Source organism: Drosophila melanogaster, chromosome 2R (assembly GCF_000001215.4).
Source record: "Drosophila melanogaster chromosome 2R".
NCBI lineage: Eukaryota > Metazoa > Arthropoda > Insecta > Diptera > Drosophilidae > Drosophila > Drosophila melanogaster.
The window spans coordinates 339,959-358,413 of record NT_033778.4 but is presented as its reverse complement, the minus strand read 5'-3'; the positions used below and the strand labels follow the sequence as shown (position 1 = coordinate 358,413).

Below are 18,455 nucleotides of genomic sequence, written 5' to 3'. Positions count from 1 at the left end.
AAAATCCCAGACCTGATCGATTTTGCAATTACTAAACATGTCCCCCGCAACATGGTCACCGCCGAAGCACTAGCAGATTTATCATCAGATCACTCACCTGTTTTTCTAAATATGCTAACTCGCCCCCACATCGTCGACCCACCGTATAGACTCACAAATTTTAGAACAAACTGGCCAAGGTATCAAAAGTATGTCTGTTCACACATAGAACTAACGACGGCATTATCTACAAAGGAGGATATAGACAAGTCAACGGAAACTCTTGAAAACATTTTAGTTTCGGCTGCAAAGGCTTCAACCCCGCCAGTGACGTATGCAAAACCAAACTACATCAAAACTAATCGCGAAATCGAGCGGCTGGTATTAGATAAACGACGCCTACGAAGGGATTGGCAGTCTAATAGATCACCAATTACTAAGCACATGCTTAAGATAGCCACACGCAGGCTTACCAATGCTCTCAAACAAGAGGAAAAAAACAGCCAACGTTCATATATCGAGCAACTCTCTCCCACCAGCACTAAGTACCCTCTTTGGAGAGCTCACAGAAACCTAAAGACTCCAATAGCGCCAATTATGCCACTACGAAGTCCCTCTGGCACCTGGTTTCGAAGTGATGAAGAAAGAGCCAGTGCTTTCGCTGACCATTTACAAAATGTATTCCGACCAAATCCCTCTACCAACACATTTATTCTCCCTCCTTTAATAGCAGCCAATCTAGATCCTCAAGAACCCTTTGAATTCCGACCATGTGAACTAGCAAAGGTTATCAAAGAGCAACTGAACCCAAGAAAATCGCCTGGCTACGACCTAATAACTCCAAGAATGCTCATTGAACTCCCAAAGTGTGCTATTCTTCACATCTGCCTGTTGTTCAACGCAATCGCCAAGCTTGGATACTTCCCTCAAAAATGGAAAAAGTCGACCATAGTAATGATTCCAAAGCCAGGAAAAGATAAAACGCAGCCATCATCATATAGACCGATAAGCTTACTAACATGTCTTTCAAAGCTGTTTGAAAAAATGCTACTCCTTCGGATTAGCCATCATCTTAGAATAAACAACACACTTCCAACACATCAATTTGGCTTTAGAGAAAAACATGGAACCATCGAACAGGTCAACCGAATCACGTCAGAAATTCGTACTGCTTTTGAACATCGAGAATACTGCACAGCCATTTTTCTAGACGTCGCGCAGGCATTTGACAGAGTGTGGCTCGATGGACTTTTGTTTAAAATAATCAAGCTGTTGCCCCAAAACACACATAAGCTACTGAAGTCATACCTATATAACAGAGTGTTTGCAATAAGATGCGATACAAGCACTTCACGCGATTGCGCAATCGAAGCTGGAGTGCCGCAAGGCAGTGTACTGGGTCCAATCTTATACACCCTGTATACGGCGGATTTCCCCATAGACTACAATCTAACAACCTCCACGTTCGCTGATGATACCGCGATACTCAGTCGCTCGAAATGCCCAATAAAAGCCACGGCACTCCTATCCCGACACTTAACATCTGTAGAACGATGGCTTGCCGACTGGAGAATTTCAATAAATGTTCAAAAATGCAAGCAGGTTACCTTTACCTTAAACAAACAAACATGCCCACCACTGGTCTTGAATAACATATGCATTCCACAAGCCGACGAGGTAACATATCTGGGAGTTCATCTGGACAGGCGGCTCACTTGGCGCAAACATATAGAAGCCAAATCGAAACATCTTAAACTTAAAGCAAGGAACCTCCACTGGCTCATAAATGCTCGCTCTCCACTTAGTCTGGAATTCAAAGCTCTTCTATACAACTCCGTCTTAAAACCTATCTGGACTTATGGCTCCGAGCTGTGGGGCAACGCATCCAGAAGTAACATAGACATTATTCAGCGAGCACAGTCAAGAATTCTGAGAATTATCACTGGAGCGCCGTGGTACCTTCGGAACGAAAACATACACAGAGACCTAAAAATCAAATTAGTAATCGAAGTAATAGCTGAGAAAAAAACGAAGTATAACGAAAAGCTGACCACCCATACAAATCCCCTCGCAAGAAAACTAATCCGAGTATGCAGTCAAAGCCGGCTGCACCGCAACGACCTCCCAGCCCAGCAATAAACTTATTAGGGCATTAATGAAAAAAAAAAAACTATCACTAAGTGAAAGTTAATTAAGTTAGATTAAGATTTGAACACTTATTGTTAGTCTCTTAACACAAAGGGAAGATTCAATAAATAATAAAAATTAAAAAAAAAAAAAAAAAAAAAAAAAAACGAAAGACACCCAAATAAGCCAGAGCTACAAAGCACACCTATACCACAATACCCAGGGCAAATTATTCACGTCGACTTTTATCTCACATGTAAACAAGTAGACCTCACAGCAATAGATAAATTTTCTAAATTCGCACAAGCTAAAATAGTCAATTCACGAGCAACCCAAGACATTAAACAACCCCTGAAAGAAATATTAATAAACTTCAGTATTCCTGAAGTAGTGATAATAGATAACGAAAAGTCCCTTGGATCAGGTCCCATAATGCGAATGCTACAAGACCAGTTCAATATAGAGGTCTATAAAGCACCACCCTACAACACCTCAGCCAACGGTCAGATCGAACGCTTTCATTCAATTCTTTCAGAAATTATTAGATGCCAAAAGGCCGAGAAATTACACAGTTCATTAAACCACCTTATAGAGAGATCAGTTGTCAAATATTATTATTCAATACACTCAACCACAAACAGGAAACCAGTCGATTTATTCTTTGGCAGAAAAGTATCTCTTAACCCTAAACTTCTACAGACAGAAAGACAGAAAGTTACGGACAAAATCAAACTCAAGCAGGAAAAAGATTTAGCCCACCATAATAAAAGCAGGAATCAGATAAAAAACTACAACTACTAACTACTACAAAAAAGAAATTGGCAAGGAAAACAGAAACACTACGGTACTAGCAGAAAGCGGGAGAATAATTTATAAAAAACTAATTCGAAATTAAATAACGTCATTTACAGAGCCCTTCTGATTGTGTGTGCTGCGGACGTACAAATAACGGACTACACTAATTCTGACATTGTGACACTGACTACAGGACTAGCCAAGGTTCAAACAGGGATCTTTCGAGTAATCCACATAATTGACATAAAGGAATATGAAAATACAAATGATAAAATAAACCAGACAGCCTTAATGAAATTAAAAACTTACGACCCAATCCTACCCTTCATAAAAGAGGAAGTCAGGATTTCTAAAAACCTAATCAATAGCTTGAAAGTCAGGAATATAAAGAAAAGACATATAGATCTAATAGGTAGTGCTTGGAAATGGCTGGCTGGATCCCCAGACAGCAGAGATTTTGAAATAATTCAAGAAAAAATAAATTCAGCTTTAACTAACAACAATAACCAGGTTATTCTTAATAGGCTTATCAATGAAAAAATAAATAAAATCACTCTGGCCAATAGAAATTTAATAAACAGCCTAAAATATGAAGGAGACGCTCAAAGGGATACTAGCACTACATTAATGTTTCAAATTCAAATGCTTGAAGAAGTAATTCTTAATCTTAATCAGGCCATACAGTGGGCAAAAGCAGACATTAGCAACCCCCAAATACTAGGAGACGAGGAGATCAATGAAGTTAAAAGAGTATTAGATCAGAATCAATTACCCTACACAAACTTTGAGGAAGCCATGCACATAGCAGAAGTAAATATAGCAAGTAACGGACCAATGTTAATCTATATTGTAAAAATCCCTGTAACCGATACCAAGCTATGCGAAGAAATTCTAATTAAACCAATAAAAATTGGTAAATATGTCAACAAAATAGAAACCGAAAATGTAATTAGATGTAAAGATAAAATATTTGCAAAATCTACAAAATGTAATACTTATAATAAGATAACGATTTGTAAACATTAAAACATGATAGATATTAGTAATTCATCTTGCCTATCAAATCTCCTAAAAAGTCGCCCTGCTACCTGCATTAGAATCAACAACCAACACATCCCCACAATTGATGAAATCGCACCCGGAGTTATCTTACTCAACAAATTCAGCGGCAAGATCTCAGTCAACGGAACAACGTCAACACTTAATGGGTCATTTGTCATCAACTTCAGCAACACCACCATAGAAATGGATGAACAAACCTTTACGAACAAGTACACCGTACACCATCAACCTATGCCGGCAATCCTCCAAGCCGAGATAACAATTAAAAACCTAGAAGAGAAACTATCACTAGAATTCGTCAAGGAACTTAATGTCAATAATACTAAAACCTTGGAGCTGTTAAAAACAACCTCTCACACAGCCGATATACTAATGGGCTGCGTCCTAATCACCGGAATCGTCGTAATAACGATCCGCATCTTGATTAAAGTTACAAAGGTTACAAAATTCCATATCAACCGAACCACCGATGACAAACCGACCAACGACCGCAACGAGTGGGGATACTCGATTTTAAAGGCGGAGGAGTTAACACCAAAAGAATTTGCAACAACAATCTGCGAAGGCTTGCACGCGCATCCGGCCGTGCACCTGCAGTAACCGATAAATGCCAGATCAGCGTCTGGAGCGCATCCGTGGGAGCAACGATGGCAGAGTCAGCGACGGAGTTGGCACTGACGTTAGCAGAAGCAGCGACGGTGCTGGGGGGTATAAATATCACCCAATGTTGTACTTTAAATGTAGTTCCGATTTTTGTCTAAATAAAGACGGACCACTGGTCCTGAACATCTTATCGTAAAAACAAACCTTTCCTTTAACTTATACAAGACAAAGCAAAAGCCGATAATATAAAGGTGGAAAAATTTAACTTCTCTTACGCTAGAAACATATCATCTCTCAAGATAACTGTCCCAAACGATATTTTTTCAACCATATGCTCGGGTGATTTTTGGCCGGATAGTATGGTGGTTCGAAAGAATTCGAAGCTAAGATCAAAAATAGGAAAAAAGGGGGCGATGGGAATTAAACTTAACTCACGTAGGCAGATCACTGCACCATCCGCCTCTTCATCCTCTTTCTCTACTTCAAAAAACTAACAACGAATCTTACTATCTCCTATCAAAATGTTAGAGGCTTGCGTAGCAAACTAACCAAATTGTATTGTGATAGTCCTTTCTTTGCATCCCATATAATAGTGTTCACAGAGACTTGGTTTAAGCCGGAGATACTTAACTCCGAAGTCTTCCCAGATATGTACACTATATATAGGTATGACCATCCCTCCAGACGGGGAGGTGGAGTCTTAATTGCGGTTAGATCTACCCTCGCGTTTTTGACGAGTCCCGTAACTCTGAATTCTTATGCGTAAAGCTGTCTTTTTCCGACAGATCAGTTTATATTACGTGCTCGTATACTCCGCCATCTTTTGCATGCTCAGAATATCAAAATCATCTGTCCGTTATCCAGTCCATCTTAAATAAACTCTCTTACAGGGACCAATTGTTAGTTCTAGGTGATTTGAATATACCTGGCACAATGTGGTCCTCAGAATAACAATTCTCCCTTTAGTACAACATGACTTTATTGACGGCTTGCTCGACTTATCATTGTCGCAAGTTAATTATATTCGAAACTCTCTAGGTCGACTGTTCGATGTCTTTTAACAAGTCCTGTAGCACCTCTTACTCAACCTGAAGATCCACATCATTCTACTTTCGAGGTGGCAATCGACATAGGTACGGTATTAAAAGTAAATTCAGAGAAGTCAAAAAAGCGAATTTCCTGTTTTCGCAATGCAAATTTTCGAAGGCTAAACAATTTTATAGCTGGCTTTCATTGGTCCGATTTACTCATGCAACATAATGACGGATGCCATAAATAAGTTTTATACCACAATTAAATTGTTTTTTCTCTCTTGTGTTCCGATGTACTATCCCTCAATCTCTAAACCTCCTTTGTTTAATAAAGAGTTGACACACCTACGAAATGTAAAGTCCACACTTTATACAAAATTTAAAAATATTTAAAAATATATTTATGAAACGCAGATCAACAACCACTAATCTCCTGGAGCTAACTTCGTTCGTAATACAGGGTTTCAAAAATAATCTTCTACACTGACTTTAGTAAAGCATTTGACTGTGTTTATCATTACCTCCTAGTAAGGAAACTTGATCTTTTAGGTTTCCCTGTTGATCTTCTAAATTGGATTTCAAGCTATCTGAATGGCCAGAATAACATCTTGGTGTTCTTCTGGACCCTAAACTAAAATTTTCTGACCATATTTCGACTATTGTTAATAAGGCCAGGGGTGTGCTCGGTTTCATAAAAAGGTGGTCTAAGGAATTTGATGATCCCATCTTGACTAAAACCTTATTCATTTCGTTAGTCCGTCCGATTCTTGAGTACGGATCACAATACGTAGTCCACTCGGACCGCATTGAATCGGTCCAAAAAAAAGTCTTACTTTTTGTCTTGCGGCGCCTAAATTGGGATGCAAACCGTATACTACCTCCTTATTCCAGTAGACTACTATTAATTAATTTACCTTCCCTAGCTAACCGTAGAACTATGCTTGGAACAGTCTTTATTTGTAAGCTTATTCGTGGTGATGTTGAGAGTCCTTACTTGCTTAGTCGACTTCTCGGTTCCAAGTAGATTCACTAAAAACTATACACCCCTTATCTTAAATCACTATAGATCTAACTATGAGTTGCATGACCCTTACAGACTATTTTGTTCTGACTATAATAGACTTTATCCTATTATCTGTAATCTTGACTCTCTGCCGCTCTTAAAGCAATCAATTTTAACTATTTTAGTACATAATTAGATCCTACTAACACTAATATTAGAGTTAGAGTTATTTTACATTGTATTCGTTTCCTCGTTTCTGTTCTCTTTTCTATATCGCACGAATCCAGTCGTACGATACATTCTGTATTTATGTATTTATTTGTTAAATAAATTTGTGTTCATGTAAATGATAAGTGAAAACGATCCCGGTGCCTTAACAGCGATTGTTGTACACATATTCGGTCGTTAATCACACAACTTACATTTATTTTTATAAACTACTGTGCAAAAGATCCCGTTGTCTTGGAGGCGACTGATGTCCACATTCACTTCTTGCGCAGCAAGTTCTGGTCACAACAAAGTCTAATATTCGACTGATCTAGATCTTTCCCATTCTCTTTTTATTTTTGCACAACAACCAACACTCAGCGGCAGCGACGCCAGTCTATTGCCGCAGAGCAAGTATAGGCTGATACAATATTACCAAATTGATGAAATTACTATCCTTATGAAGTAACACAAAAGCATACGAATACTCTCCCAATATGCACACCAAGTACTCTCCGACACACACCACGCACAGTAGTTTGATATGTCAGAAAATTTTTTTTGATTAATTTACCATTTTTAATTGGTATCATTTTATGAGTTAGGGTATATGGATGATCCCAGTGCCTTATCAGCGATTGATGTACACATATACGGTCGCCTGTGAAGCAATTTGTACTTGATTTTGTTTGTTTCTTTTGTTTTATTTGCACTTGCACGTCATTATGTTTCAATAACGTTTTATTTAATTTTTTATTTCACCACTCACTACTAAAATCCCCACATCCACTGCCGTCACATGTTCATCACCTCTTTAGAATTAGAACGATAAGCGTAGTGGGCATTGTTAATCCCTTGTCCGTAGTCCAGCTGCGCCAGTTACAATCCTGTGGCCGCGGGAGGGAAGCTTTTGTACAGACCCCGTTTCGCACTGCCGTGACTACGCTCTTCCTCTGCATATTCTCATTTTTTACAAACTCTCTCTCTACAGACTCCGTTTCTCCAAAATTTTCTTTGTTTCGCACTGCTTCGCCTCCTAGAACACTGGGGCGGTCCCCGGTAGGATCCGGTCTGCAGTCAGGTCCCTGGCCCTGTCCAGCCTGTATAGGCATCTGCATCCTATGCATCTGCATAGGGGCAGTGATCCGGTTTGCTCACGGCGTGTCTCTGTTGACTCCGGCTTTGGCTTGACGCTAATACAGATGATTCGCTCCGTCCATTCTCTTATGATACTTATCCTGTGGTTTTAGGTCACTGATGTGTACCGACCTTTCCCTACTGTCCTTACGGTGGCGAACTTGACACATCACTGGCGATAGGAAGTCCACTATCTGGGACGGCCCATCGAACTTCGGAGCCAACTTGGCTGTAACTTCCTCGACCGCCTATGACAAATGGTGTTCTTTGGCCCACACGACGTCACCAATCTTTGGCTCCCATTGCATTCATCGCAGGTTGTTTTGTATTGCCTGGTCTTCGGACACTTTTTCCAGGTTTCTCCGCACAATCTTAAAGATCTCCTTGATCTTCTCGGCGTTTCTGAGTTGCTCCGGGTGTCGTTTCATTGTGTCTCTGAGCCACTGCCCAGACCCTGGACTGGACTGGGTTAGATTGCGCCTGGGTCCTCTGGGTCCTCACACCTTCTGCACATGACTTGTGTTGCGATTGGGGCTTTGTTTCGTCTTAATTTATGCTCTTCCCTCAGACTCGTCCGCCAGGGTCATGAGTGCACATGATAGGATCTCAACGCTATTCGTAAGGCTGACGTGCAGTTCTCCTTGATAATCGCTAGCAATTCCTTTTTCCCGTATTCTAGAGGTCTTATTAGGGTCCGCATCTCGACCATGTAGTCCTTAAATGCTTCCCCAAACCCTTGCTTCCTTTGCTTTACCTTGTCAGCCAATTTTGCAAAGTATCCCCTGGGAAAAGTATGTCTGGAAACTCTCTATGAATTCGGCCCAAGTCCTCCAGAGTCAGTTTTTGTATATGAACCGCTTCAGGGCCTTTCCCTGCATCAAATCCGGCATTGCTCGGGAATGATTTTTAGGTCCAAGCCATATTTGTTTGCGGACCAATCCACCTGTTCTAGAACCTCGAGAAGAAAAACCCTTCTCTATCAAAGCGGAAAGACAATGGCTAGGCCTGGGTCTTTCTGGACTTGGCCTTCCCTGATCGACTCTCTTCGTTGACCTTCCCGATGCATATCGCCCATGCTCAGACTTGCGATGAGGTTTTCGACTTCGGGGTTCGTCAGTTTTATGCTTGGACCTGGTCTATCTTCTTTCCTTCCGTAAACTCAGTCAGGGCCTTTCGCATGTAGTTTATTCTTCCAGACAGCTCTACGCGAACCACTGTACGACATATGTGAATTCCTCGTTTTTGAGACGGTAGATCCAAATTCTACAAATACTATATTTTGATGTATACTGCCATTGATGTATATTGACATTAACTGTTCCGCTCTTAGCGCACGGCCCGCTTATATTGTATAAGCCTAAATTAACGGTCCAAAGTCCATCCTGATACCGTTACATTCCTTTAATCGGCACGCCGACGCTTTCGGTTCTCTTGATGCCCGCTCTAATTTGTGCCGTCTCATTTTTTTCTCCCTACAGACTCCGTCTCCAAACTCTCTTCTTACGGACTTTGTCTCTCCAAACTTTACAGACTCCGTTTTGCACTCCCGTTACTACGCCTCCTTTTGATATCTGAATTTGTTCGGAGTTTTAACTCTCCACAGAACTTTTAACTTAAAAATATTATCTGTAGAGTTGCGAGTAAAATTGATGTGCTAGTAGCTTGATGTTGTGTCGCACTTTTCTGCTTTCGTCTGACTTAACTTTATTCTGCTTGTGTTTGGTCAGGTTCCGCCTGTAATAATTTGCTCTAAGAAATTAGGGCAAATTGTTTTCGACTGACTAAAACGAAAGGACAAATTAGTGAGAGGCGCAGTCAAACGGATCGGGTCCCAAAAGTTCGAATGCCTAAACAAATTGTATTTATCTTATACTTAACATGACTATATTATTATGCATACATTAGGGCGGATTCTTTTTTAGCTGTGCGACAAGCTTTTTAACAGAAAATTTTAAAATCTCTTACTTACCCGATAATGACCCAAGTTGTCAACAACACAAGTGAATGATATGTCACGTCCTATGGGGACCGTTGTGTTACTTAACTTCGCCAAAAACTGTGGATCAATTTCCTCTGACTCGCCTTTTCCTTAAATAGTAAATAATAAAAAGTAGAAAAAAAGAAATTGACTTTATATCTTTCTCACATAAAAACATAGAAGATGCTCTTTGAACGTGTAATAGAAACTCCACTGTTCAATGTGCTTGCGGTTCAAGTTAATATAAAATACACATAATACGATATATTATCGGTGTATTTGACTGTATGAAGATCGAAGAATATGAAGAAAAGTCACAACAGACTAATGTCATAAACAATTGCCCCAACTCAAATAGTTTCAAAGGTTTATCGCCAACGTGCACTTGGCTTCTCTTACATTCATTATTCTATCGCTATACGTAGGCGCCGCCCAAGGCCATGCTGAAATATTATAATGCACCGCTGCACTATGGTCCAGAAATCGTCTTTTTGGCATAAAGTCTAAATTTTTATTTTCATAAAGTCAATTTTTTCTAAAAGAAAATTGATCGCATCCATAAATTATAGTAAAATATGAAAAATAAACTCCAAGGGTTGTTGTTTTTAATGTATGTACTTAATATATGTATAGTTTTACTGTTTTTGTGTTGTGTAAGATCCAATTTATGTGTATTTTAACAGAAAATTCTAAAGTGTCCCCTGTGTTTCGTGGAGTATAACTAATTTTCTGAAAATTTCTGACAAAAGTTAAAAACGTCAGCTTGTACCTTTAACTATTGTCTTTGACGGTAAAGTAATATCATTTGCCCATTTTTGCTCGTTTTCTTAAAATTGATTTTATATAGGCAAGTTCGAGTTCAGACATAGCGACCTCCTGGACATTTGGAGGCGTAATAATAGCCAATAGGCAAATAAGTTATGTTTCAGATGACGTTTATTCCGCAATCAACAACAATAATCTGGAATCGAAAAAGACAGATGAGGTTGAGAAAAAAATAGTTAGTTGAGTGTATCAGACAACTAGACCGATTTATTTCCAAACATACCAAGTGGATGGCGTCTAAGATAGCAATTCTTGTTAGTGATTTTGAAAACTCCAAGACACCAAAGCAAATGGGACGCCGAAACATATCTTACCAAAATGCAGGAGAAAGATTAAAAAGGAAACTGGCATCCAATATGTCAAGTCAAAGTGATCACGACAAAAGTCTTTTGATTCGTGCAGCAACTGTTTCTGCTAGAAAAGAATGCAAGAGGGACGTTGCTTTTGTTCTTAAAGAAACTTTAAAAACACCAGAATTTCCAAGCGAATCGAGGATGCAAATTCAATGGCAAAAACCAACTCATCTTTTACCAGATGAAGCTCTAGCTTATCTCCTGGAAACAGCAATATATAAGCACCATGATTTTAAATAAAAGTCATAACAGCGACATATATACTATACTATAAAAATCTGATCGAAGCAAAATTGCAGTGCCGACCAAAGGGTATAGAAGTAATGAAAAACACTGCTCAAGTGCTATAACAAAATCTCTTGGATCATGCATCGCAAGGATTAATTAAGTTGCAATCTGATGTTTTCAAGCAATTTCCAGATATTTTAAAATCAAATTAATTTGCAGCTACGGATTTCATGGGACAACTGGTCATAGTGCTTACAAGCAGAAATTTGAAACTGAAGCACTTGGAACACCAATTTCTGAACAATCTATATTTGTAACTTCTGTCATACTTATAATAATGTAGAACTAGAAGAGGGCGATTTTTTTTAAAACGACAGTATACACACTTTTATTAAAAAAAAAAAAAAATCAAATTTTGTGGACTCCTGAGTCATACCAGTAGTTAATATGGGAGGCAAGAGGGGGCGTGGTCGCACAGACCAAATTTGTGTGCAAACTATTTGTAATTTAACAACAAAATGTACAAAGTTTCAAAGTTTATGCCAAAAAAATCTAATTCTGGACCACAGTGCAACGATCCAAAAAGTACTGATCCACGGATTTCAAATTAATAATTCGGCGTTAGTTCCACTTGGATGGCTAGGCAAAAATGCGAGTCAAGCCCGAATTGAACTTTACGGGATCGACAAGTGTCTAAATACGTGTTTAGACATGATAAGTAGGTAAACTATAAATAAGTTCTATTTATGGGCTGCAATAAACATGTCACTAGACAGCATAAGTGGCAACTACATATAAGTACGATTGCAGCGGCCTATTGCCGAAGTGTCAAGAGATATGACCACGCGGGAGGTGATTAGCGCGGTCATAGGCCTCAAACATAGATTTAAGAATAAAACTTAGCTGCCAACGCAGACTGCGGCGTTTTACAATTGCTGCATTATATAATTAGATGATGAGAACCTATGTAAGAATGAATAAAAGGCGAAGCCCTCACAGTAGCGAGTGAGTTAGATTCAAACACCCGAATTGAACTCATTAAGTATACGCACAGTGGTAAGAAACACAGAAGAAAAAACCAGCGCTTCAAAGTAAAAAGAGCAAGGGTATTCGAGTTATTCTGTTGTTTCCCCCACCAGTGGTAAGAAACACAGATTAAAAGACCACGCCTTAAAGTACTAGGACTATAAGGTGAAACATTGTGTTCGTGCTTTTCCTTGGCTGATCAATCAGCTGTGAGTCGAGGCACAGCTAGGTCAACTGGGCGACCAATCAAAAAATCCTCCAACGGATCACGCCATAGAATACAAACAGAAAGCACAAAAAAGTCACAGTGATTATTTTCCCAAGATGTTGTCTGAAAGATATGTGAAATTGATGCAAGAACAAGGAGAGCTGCAGAAAAAAATACTGCACGCCATCAAGAAAAAGGCATCTATACCAGCAATAGAAGTATTGGTAGTCCGATTTACTACAAACAACAATGCGCTGGTAAAATTGGTAGTTGGCGATCATCAATATTTTAATGATAAAATATTTATTAAAACTTTGGATGCTATCAAGGCCTACAAGGAGTCACTATTAAAGGTAGAAATACTTGAAGAGATAAATATACCAAGCGGATCAAAATTATCTGATACCGCATCAGCTCGGAACTCCAGTCCAGTTGATAATCTGGTTCAACTGGTGGATAGAAGAGCGGACAGGGTGAGGCAGGGATGAGCCTTATCTACGAAACCCTAGATAGTAAAAGTGAGATTGAACTAGTCAAGCAGCTGGCAATGATGAAAAGTCATTGATCCAACGTGACGGACACACTGAAACTGCTTGAAAACAAGTATGACAGAACTGACTTTGACTGAACTGACGATGTGCCAGAACTTCCAAAAGTGGACCTTCCAACGTTCAATGGAAATGCGAGGAAATGGCCAACATTTAACGAGCTGTTCTCTGAGCTAATAGACAACAGGAAGGATCTCAGCAACACAAGGAAGCTGTGATATTTAAGAGCCTGCTTAAAAGGAAAAGCTCAAATGGTGGTTAGCCATTTGATAACGGGATCAGCGGGTAGCTATACAGCAGCGTGGGAGCTTATCTGCAAACTCTATGAGAATAGCAGAAAAATATTCTACCAACACTTCAACAAATTAATGGAACTGGAGTGCTTGCTGCCCCATGATGAGAAAAATTTAAGGAAGTTTTTGGATACGGCGACTGAGAGCATATTCATCATAAAGGAAAAAGGAAAAATAGAAAGCTCTGCTGACGTCATTTTAGTAGAAATTCTACTGCGGAAATTTTCGCCAGAAGCCTTACAGCTGTATGAACAGCATGTAAACAAGGCAAGAGCTATACCGTCCTTGCAAGACGTACTGGAGTTTATTGAGCAACAATATGACTCAGTAAATGCCATTACCAAGCATACCGCTCAGCTTGCTACAAGAAAAGTGCAAATTAGATCGTGTGCCTTTTGCTAAGTAGGCACAATCAATCGAAAAAGAAAAGAATTCGTTTAAAAGAACAGCATGTGCTTTAGATGCTTTGGAAAGCATAATGCTATCGACTGCAGAAAGGAAATTACATGCAATCGATGCTCAAAAGAAACAACACCTTTCTTCTGAAAACGTAAAACCCATATCAACACCAATAGCTTCCAGGAATGCTAAAAACCCTAATGGCTAAAGCTGTTGTTTTAAGGAAAACAAAACTGGAGGGGACAACGAAAAATTGGTTTTACCAACCACTCCATAGAGCCCTTCCCAGCAAAAAGTTTGATATTGATATCAACAAAGCGTGGAAGGGCTACAAGCTAGCATCAGGGGATCTATTTCCCCTGATTATGATGGAGAAAATAAAAACCGTAAATGGAGTCTTGGGACAAAAAACCAGATTTTGATGGCAAAGCAAAAAATTATAAGTGTCACTACAACAATAAATCTAAAGGACCTGGAACGCTTTTGGGAATTGGAAGATGAAGCCGATGAGACGATTACAGACAATGCAGAATGCGAAAGAAAATTCCAAGAAACAACTGTCACCAACGAGGAAGGCAGATTTGTGGTTTCAATTCCATTCCACAAAGAGGCAAAGCTGGGAGACTCTCGCAAACAGGCAATGGAAAGGCTTATGCAAATGGAGTAGAAGTTTCAAAGAAACCCAAAGAACTGGGCTGCATACAACGAATTCATGAAAGAATACCTTAAGATGTGACATATGGTATCTGTAAAGATAACGGGTCAAGGTAAATACTATTTACCTCATCAAGCAATCATCAGGCCTGGAAGCTTACCTACGAAGCTACGAGTAGTTTTTGACGCATCCGCAAAGACGACAAATGGACTAAGCCCAAATGACAATATTATAGCTGGTCCTAAGATTCAAAAGGATATATTCGATGTAAATGGCGCAAGTGGCAATATGTTATGGTGTAGTATGTGCATATATCGAGGGTACACTGTACCTATAAGTACACAGCAACACTTAGTTGCATTGCATAAATAAATGTCTCAAGTGAGCGTGATATAAGATCACCCATTTATGCTTTAAGCTAAGTCAGCATCCCCACGCTGGCCGCTGGCCATATATGCGCATAAGCTCTCTCTCTCTCTCTCTTATACATATATATATACGCTGCTCTTCTGCCGCTGTCGACGGCGGCGCAGTCGCAGTATTTAGGTAAGATTAGACACTCTGTAGAGGTTAAGCGGGCAGAACCGTTTCTGCTACTCGAAGAGATAAGAAGAAATAAAAAGGTGGCCTGACGGCTGCACCCAACTGCAAGGAAAACACGTGTTCTCAATTGGTGGCATATATTGGTTTATTACATGGCGACCGTGAGGCAGGAGCCTGCGATCTGAGGACTACTGAGGAAATGCTGCTAATATTGCCGATTTGATTTGGGAATTCTAAACAGCGACAACAGGTGTGAGAGGCAGGCCGCCCCTTACACCAGTGCGGGAGACCTAGAGACGGGACACTGATGAAAAAAAAAGAAACAAAAATACTGAGTGAGTAGAGTGTGGTAATGGGCAAACGCGGATGTCAGGAAATCAAAAATAAAGGTATAGCACATATTAAGTGGCTATGATATACAAATAAAACACCGCCCCCATGGGCAACGGCACAGAAATTAACTGCCGAATTAGACTTTCTGAAAGAAAACCTCCAGCAAAGAAAGCCGAATACCACAACTCACTCAGCAAAAATAGAAATAATCAATGAAGAAATAACTGAAAATTCAACATCACCCAAGCCGAAAAGACCCGACGTCTGCATGAAAGACTGCCCTCGACCATTGTAAGCCGCAACAGCAATTAGCACGGCATCCTGCGAGGGTAGGATTAGGATAAAGGATAAAGGATTCCACCGGCGCGCCGCACATGACAACAGCGAATGTCTACCAAGCAGACGTTCGAACACCCTGCTCCTGTCGAGCAAAGGGATCTGCCAAGTATCAAAGAGGTAATAGAGGTAGATCCGTCCGCGGGACCAAAGCCCTTGACCATACAAGAGTACAAGGCACGGACTGCAGCGAGGGAGCAGCCACCTAAAAAGAAGAGGGGTGGCCGCCGGATTAAGTTGCTCAGCGCCCGGAGGCTCAACATCGAACTACTGAAGACGGCAACTAATGAGGAAGACCGGCAGCGCTACAAAGAGCGCCTTGCAGCCATCAATCAACAACTTCGTGGTGCGAAGTAAAGCGGCGGGCTGCGTTATACGCCATAGCCTCAACCGCCCAAATATTATATTAATGTTGTCGATGCGGTTTCCGCTGCAACAAAATTACTAACTTATCAGGGACCCATTTCATAACTAACACATTATACTCAGTCCTAAACTTAAAATAAGTAATAATATTGTAAAATTGCAAATTGCAACCGATGTAAACTGAGTATAATGAATTCATCTATCAAGTAAAAATATGTTTAACAACAGTTTAGACCTATTAAAATTTCGAGCTATATTTATATCTGATCGAGATAACAATAATTGACCAATTCTCAAAGTTAAAATTCTATTTGTACTTTTGATATACAAATAAAGACTAATTTTCCCCATATCAAAATGGGACATAAGTCGTGGATACAACCCCACAGTTAAATTCAATGTACTTACTATTTTTGATTTTAGTTATCCTATCAGCCTTTTAACCTGGCCTTAAAACTTTATCAGTTTCACAAAAGATCGTTGAAAAGACTTACATGAGTCGAGCCAATGATTTAGACAAAATCTAATAGAAACTACACCAAAAAGGTACAAGTGCGATTACATCGCTAAAAGGTACATACATGGAATGGCTAAACTTAACCATATCCATAAACAATATTAGAGATGCTTTTGATAAATCCTATAAATGTATTAATAAAACCGCGCTGATCAAAACTCAGACGCTTATTTTTCACATAAAGGTATTGATAACACAATACAACACATTACAAAACCTAATAGTAACAAACAAAAGCAAACTCACTGAAGAACATAAAGTCCAATGCTTCAAAGTTCTCAGTTCATTTGGTAAAAGACTACATAATACCAGCGTTAGACACAGTATTATAATAGAAGTCCCAACAGAACTAACCAAAATAGCAGAATTCGACGAAAGCCAGTTAAGAGACTTGGACGAGTCGCAGCCGTTAGAAGATTTAGATATCGAAAGCGATATCGAATCAATAGAAGAATTAAAATTTAATACCGTACAACCAAATACAAGAAACATGGCCAACGCATTAGAAGCTCAGAGAGCATACGTTAAACAGGTATCTGCCACAGTACCTGAATTCGATGGTAAGAAACTCCATTTAAACAGGTTTGTGACAGCACTTAAGTTGACGGATCTAACTAAAGGAGATCAAGAAACTTTAGCAGTAGAGGTCATAAAGACCAAAATTATTGGCCCATTAAACTATAAAGTAGAACATGCGACAACGATACAGGCAATAATTACCATATTGCAGGCAAACGTAAAAGGCGAATCGCCTGACGTTATAAAGGCCAAATTAATAAATGCCCAACAAAGAGGCAAGACCGCGTCTCAGTATGTTACAGAAATAGACAGTATGCGTAAGCAGCTCGAGGCAGCTTACATAGACGGCGGATTAGACGCCGATAATGCTGACAAATTCGCGACTAAAGAGTCGATATCAGCAATGACCAAAAACTGTGCCAACGAGGCACTTAAAATGATCTTAACTGCAGGTACATTTAGTACATTCAACGACGCAATGGAAAAATACCTACATTGCAGTACAGAAATAACCGGCAATTCAAATACAGTCTTATTCTATAATGGGAATAATAGACGTGGTAATTATAATGCCTACTATCGTGGTAGAGGCAGAAATAATTATAACCATAATTATAACCAGAATTATAACCAAGGTTATAATAATAACAACAGAGGTCGCGGAGGCTACCGCGGCCACGGTAATAACAGAGACGGAGGTAACCGAAGGGGTAACCAAAGTCAGAATAATAATAACAACCGAAATGTGCGTAACGTACAATCGGAAAACAGCCAGACCCCCTTAAGCGATCAACAGTAAAAGTGTTTAAAGTAAACCTAAATCTGAGTATTTTCATTAAGACAAAAAACCATGAAACAAACACAGTTCTTACATTACTAATAGACACAGGTGCAGAAATTTCATTGCTAAAAGCCAAAGCAAAGGAATATAATAATATAAATTTCAGTAATATATCAAATATTACAGGTATTGGGCAAGGAACCATACAGTCTATAGGTACAGTAGATCTTGACATACGCATTCAGGATGTTCTAGTGCCACATGAATTTCATGTAGTACCTGAGAATTTTCCGATACCATGCGATGGCATAATCGGAATAGATTTTATCAAGAAATACAATTGCGTATTAGAGTTTCAAAATAACAAAGACTGGTTCACAATAAGACCCAATAACTTCAGTAGACAGATTAGTGTACCAATTACACATAACTTAGACTCCAACACACTCTTATTGCCAGCTAGATGCGAAGTAATCAGACAAGTCAAATTACTCACTAACGAAAAAACGGTGGTAGTACCAAATCAGGAGCTGCAACCAGGTATAATAGTAGCAAGCACCATTGCCGATAGCAAAAACGCATTGATTCGCATTATAAATACAA

At 39.5% G+C, this 18,455-nt stretch overlaps 1 protein-coding gene across 1 annotated transcript in view; it reads right to left on the bottom strand.

The window, feature by feature from the left end:
• The window catches only part of DIP-lambda (Dpr-interacting protein lambda), a 379,081-nt gene that overhangs the window by 347,435 nt on the left and 13,191 nt on the right, over positions 1–18,455 (bottom strand). Inside the window, exon 2 of the mRNA NM_001347775.1 lies at positions 9,914–10,032. The gene's annotated coding sequence lies outside the window, so the exon portion shown is untranslated. The remainder of the gene's footprint in view (positions 1–9,913; positions 10,033–18,455) is intronic.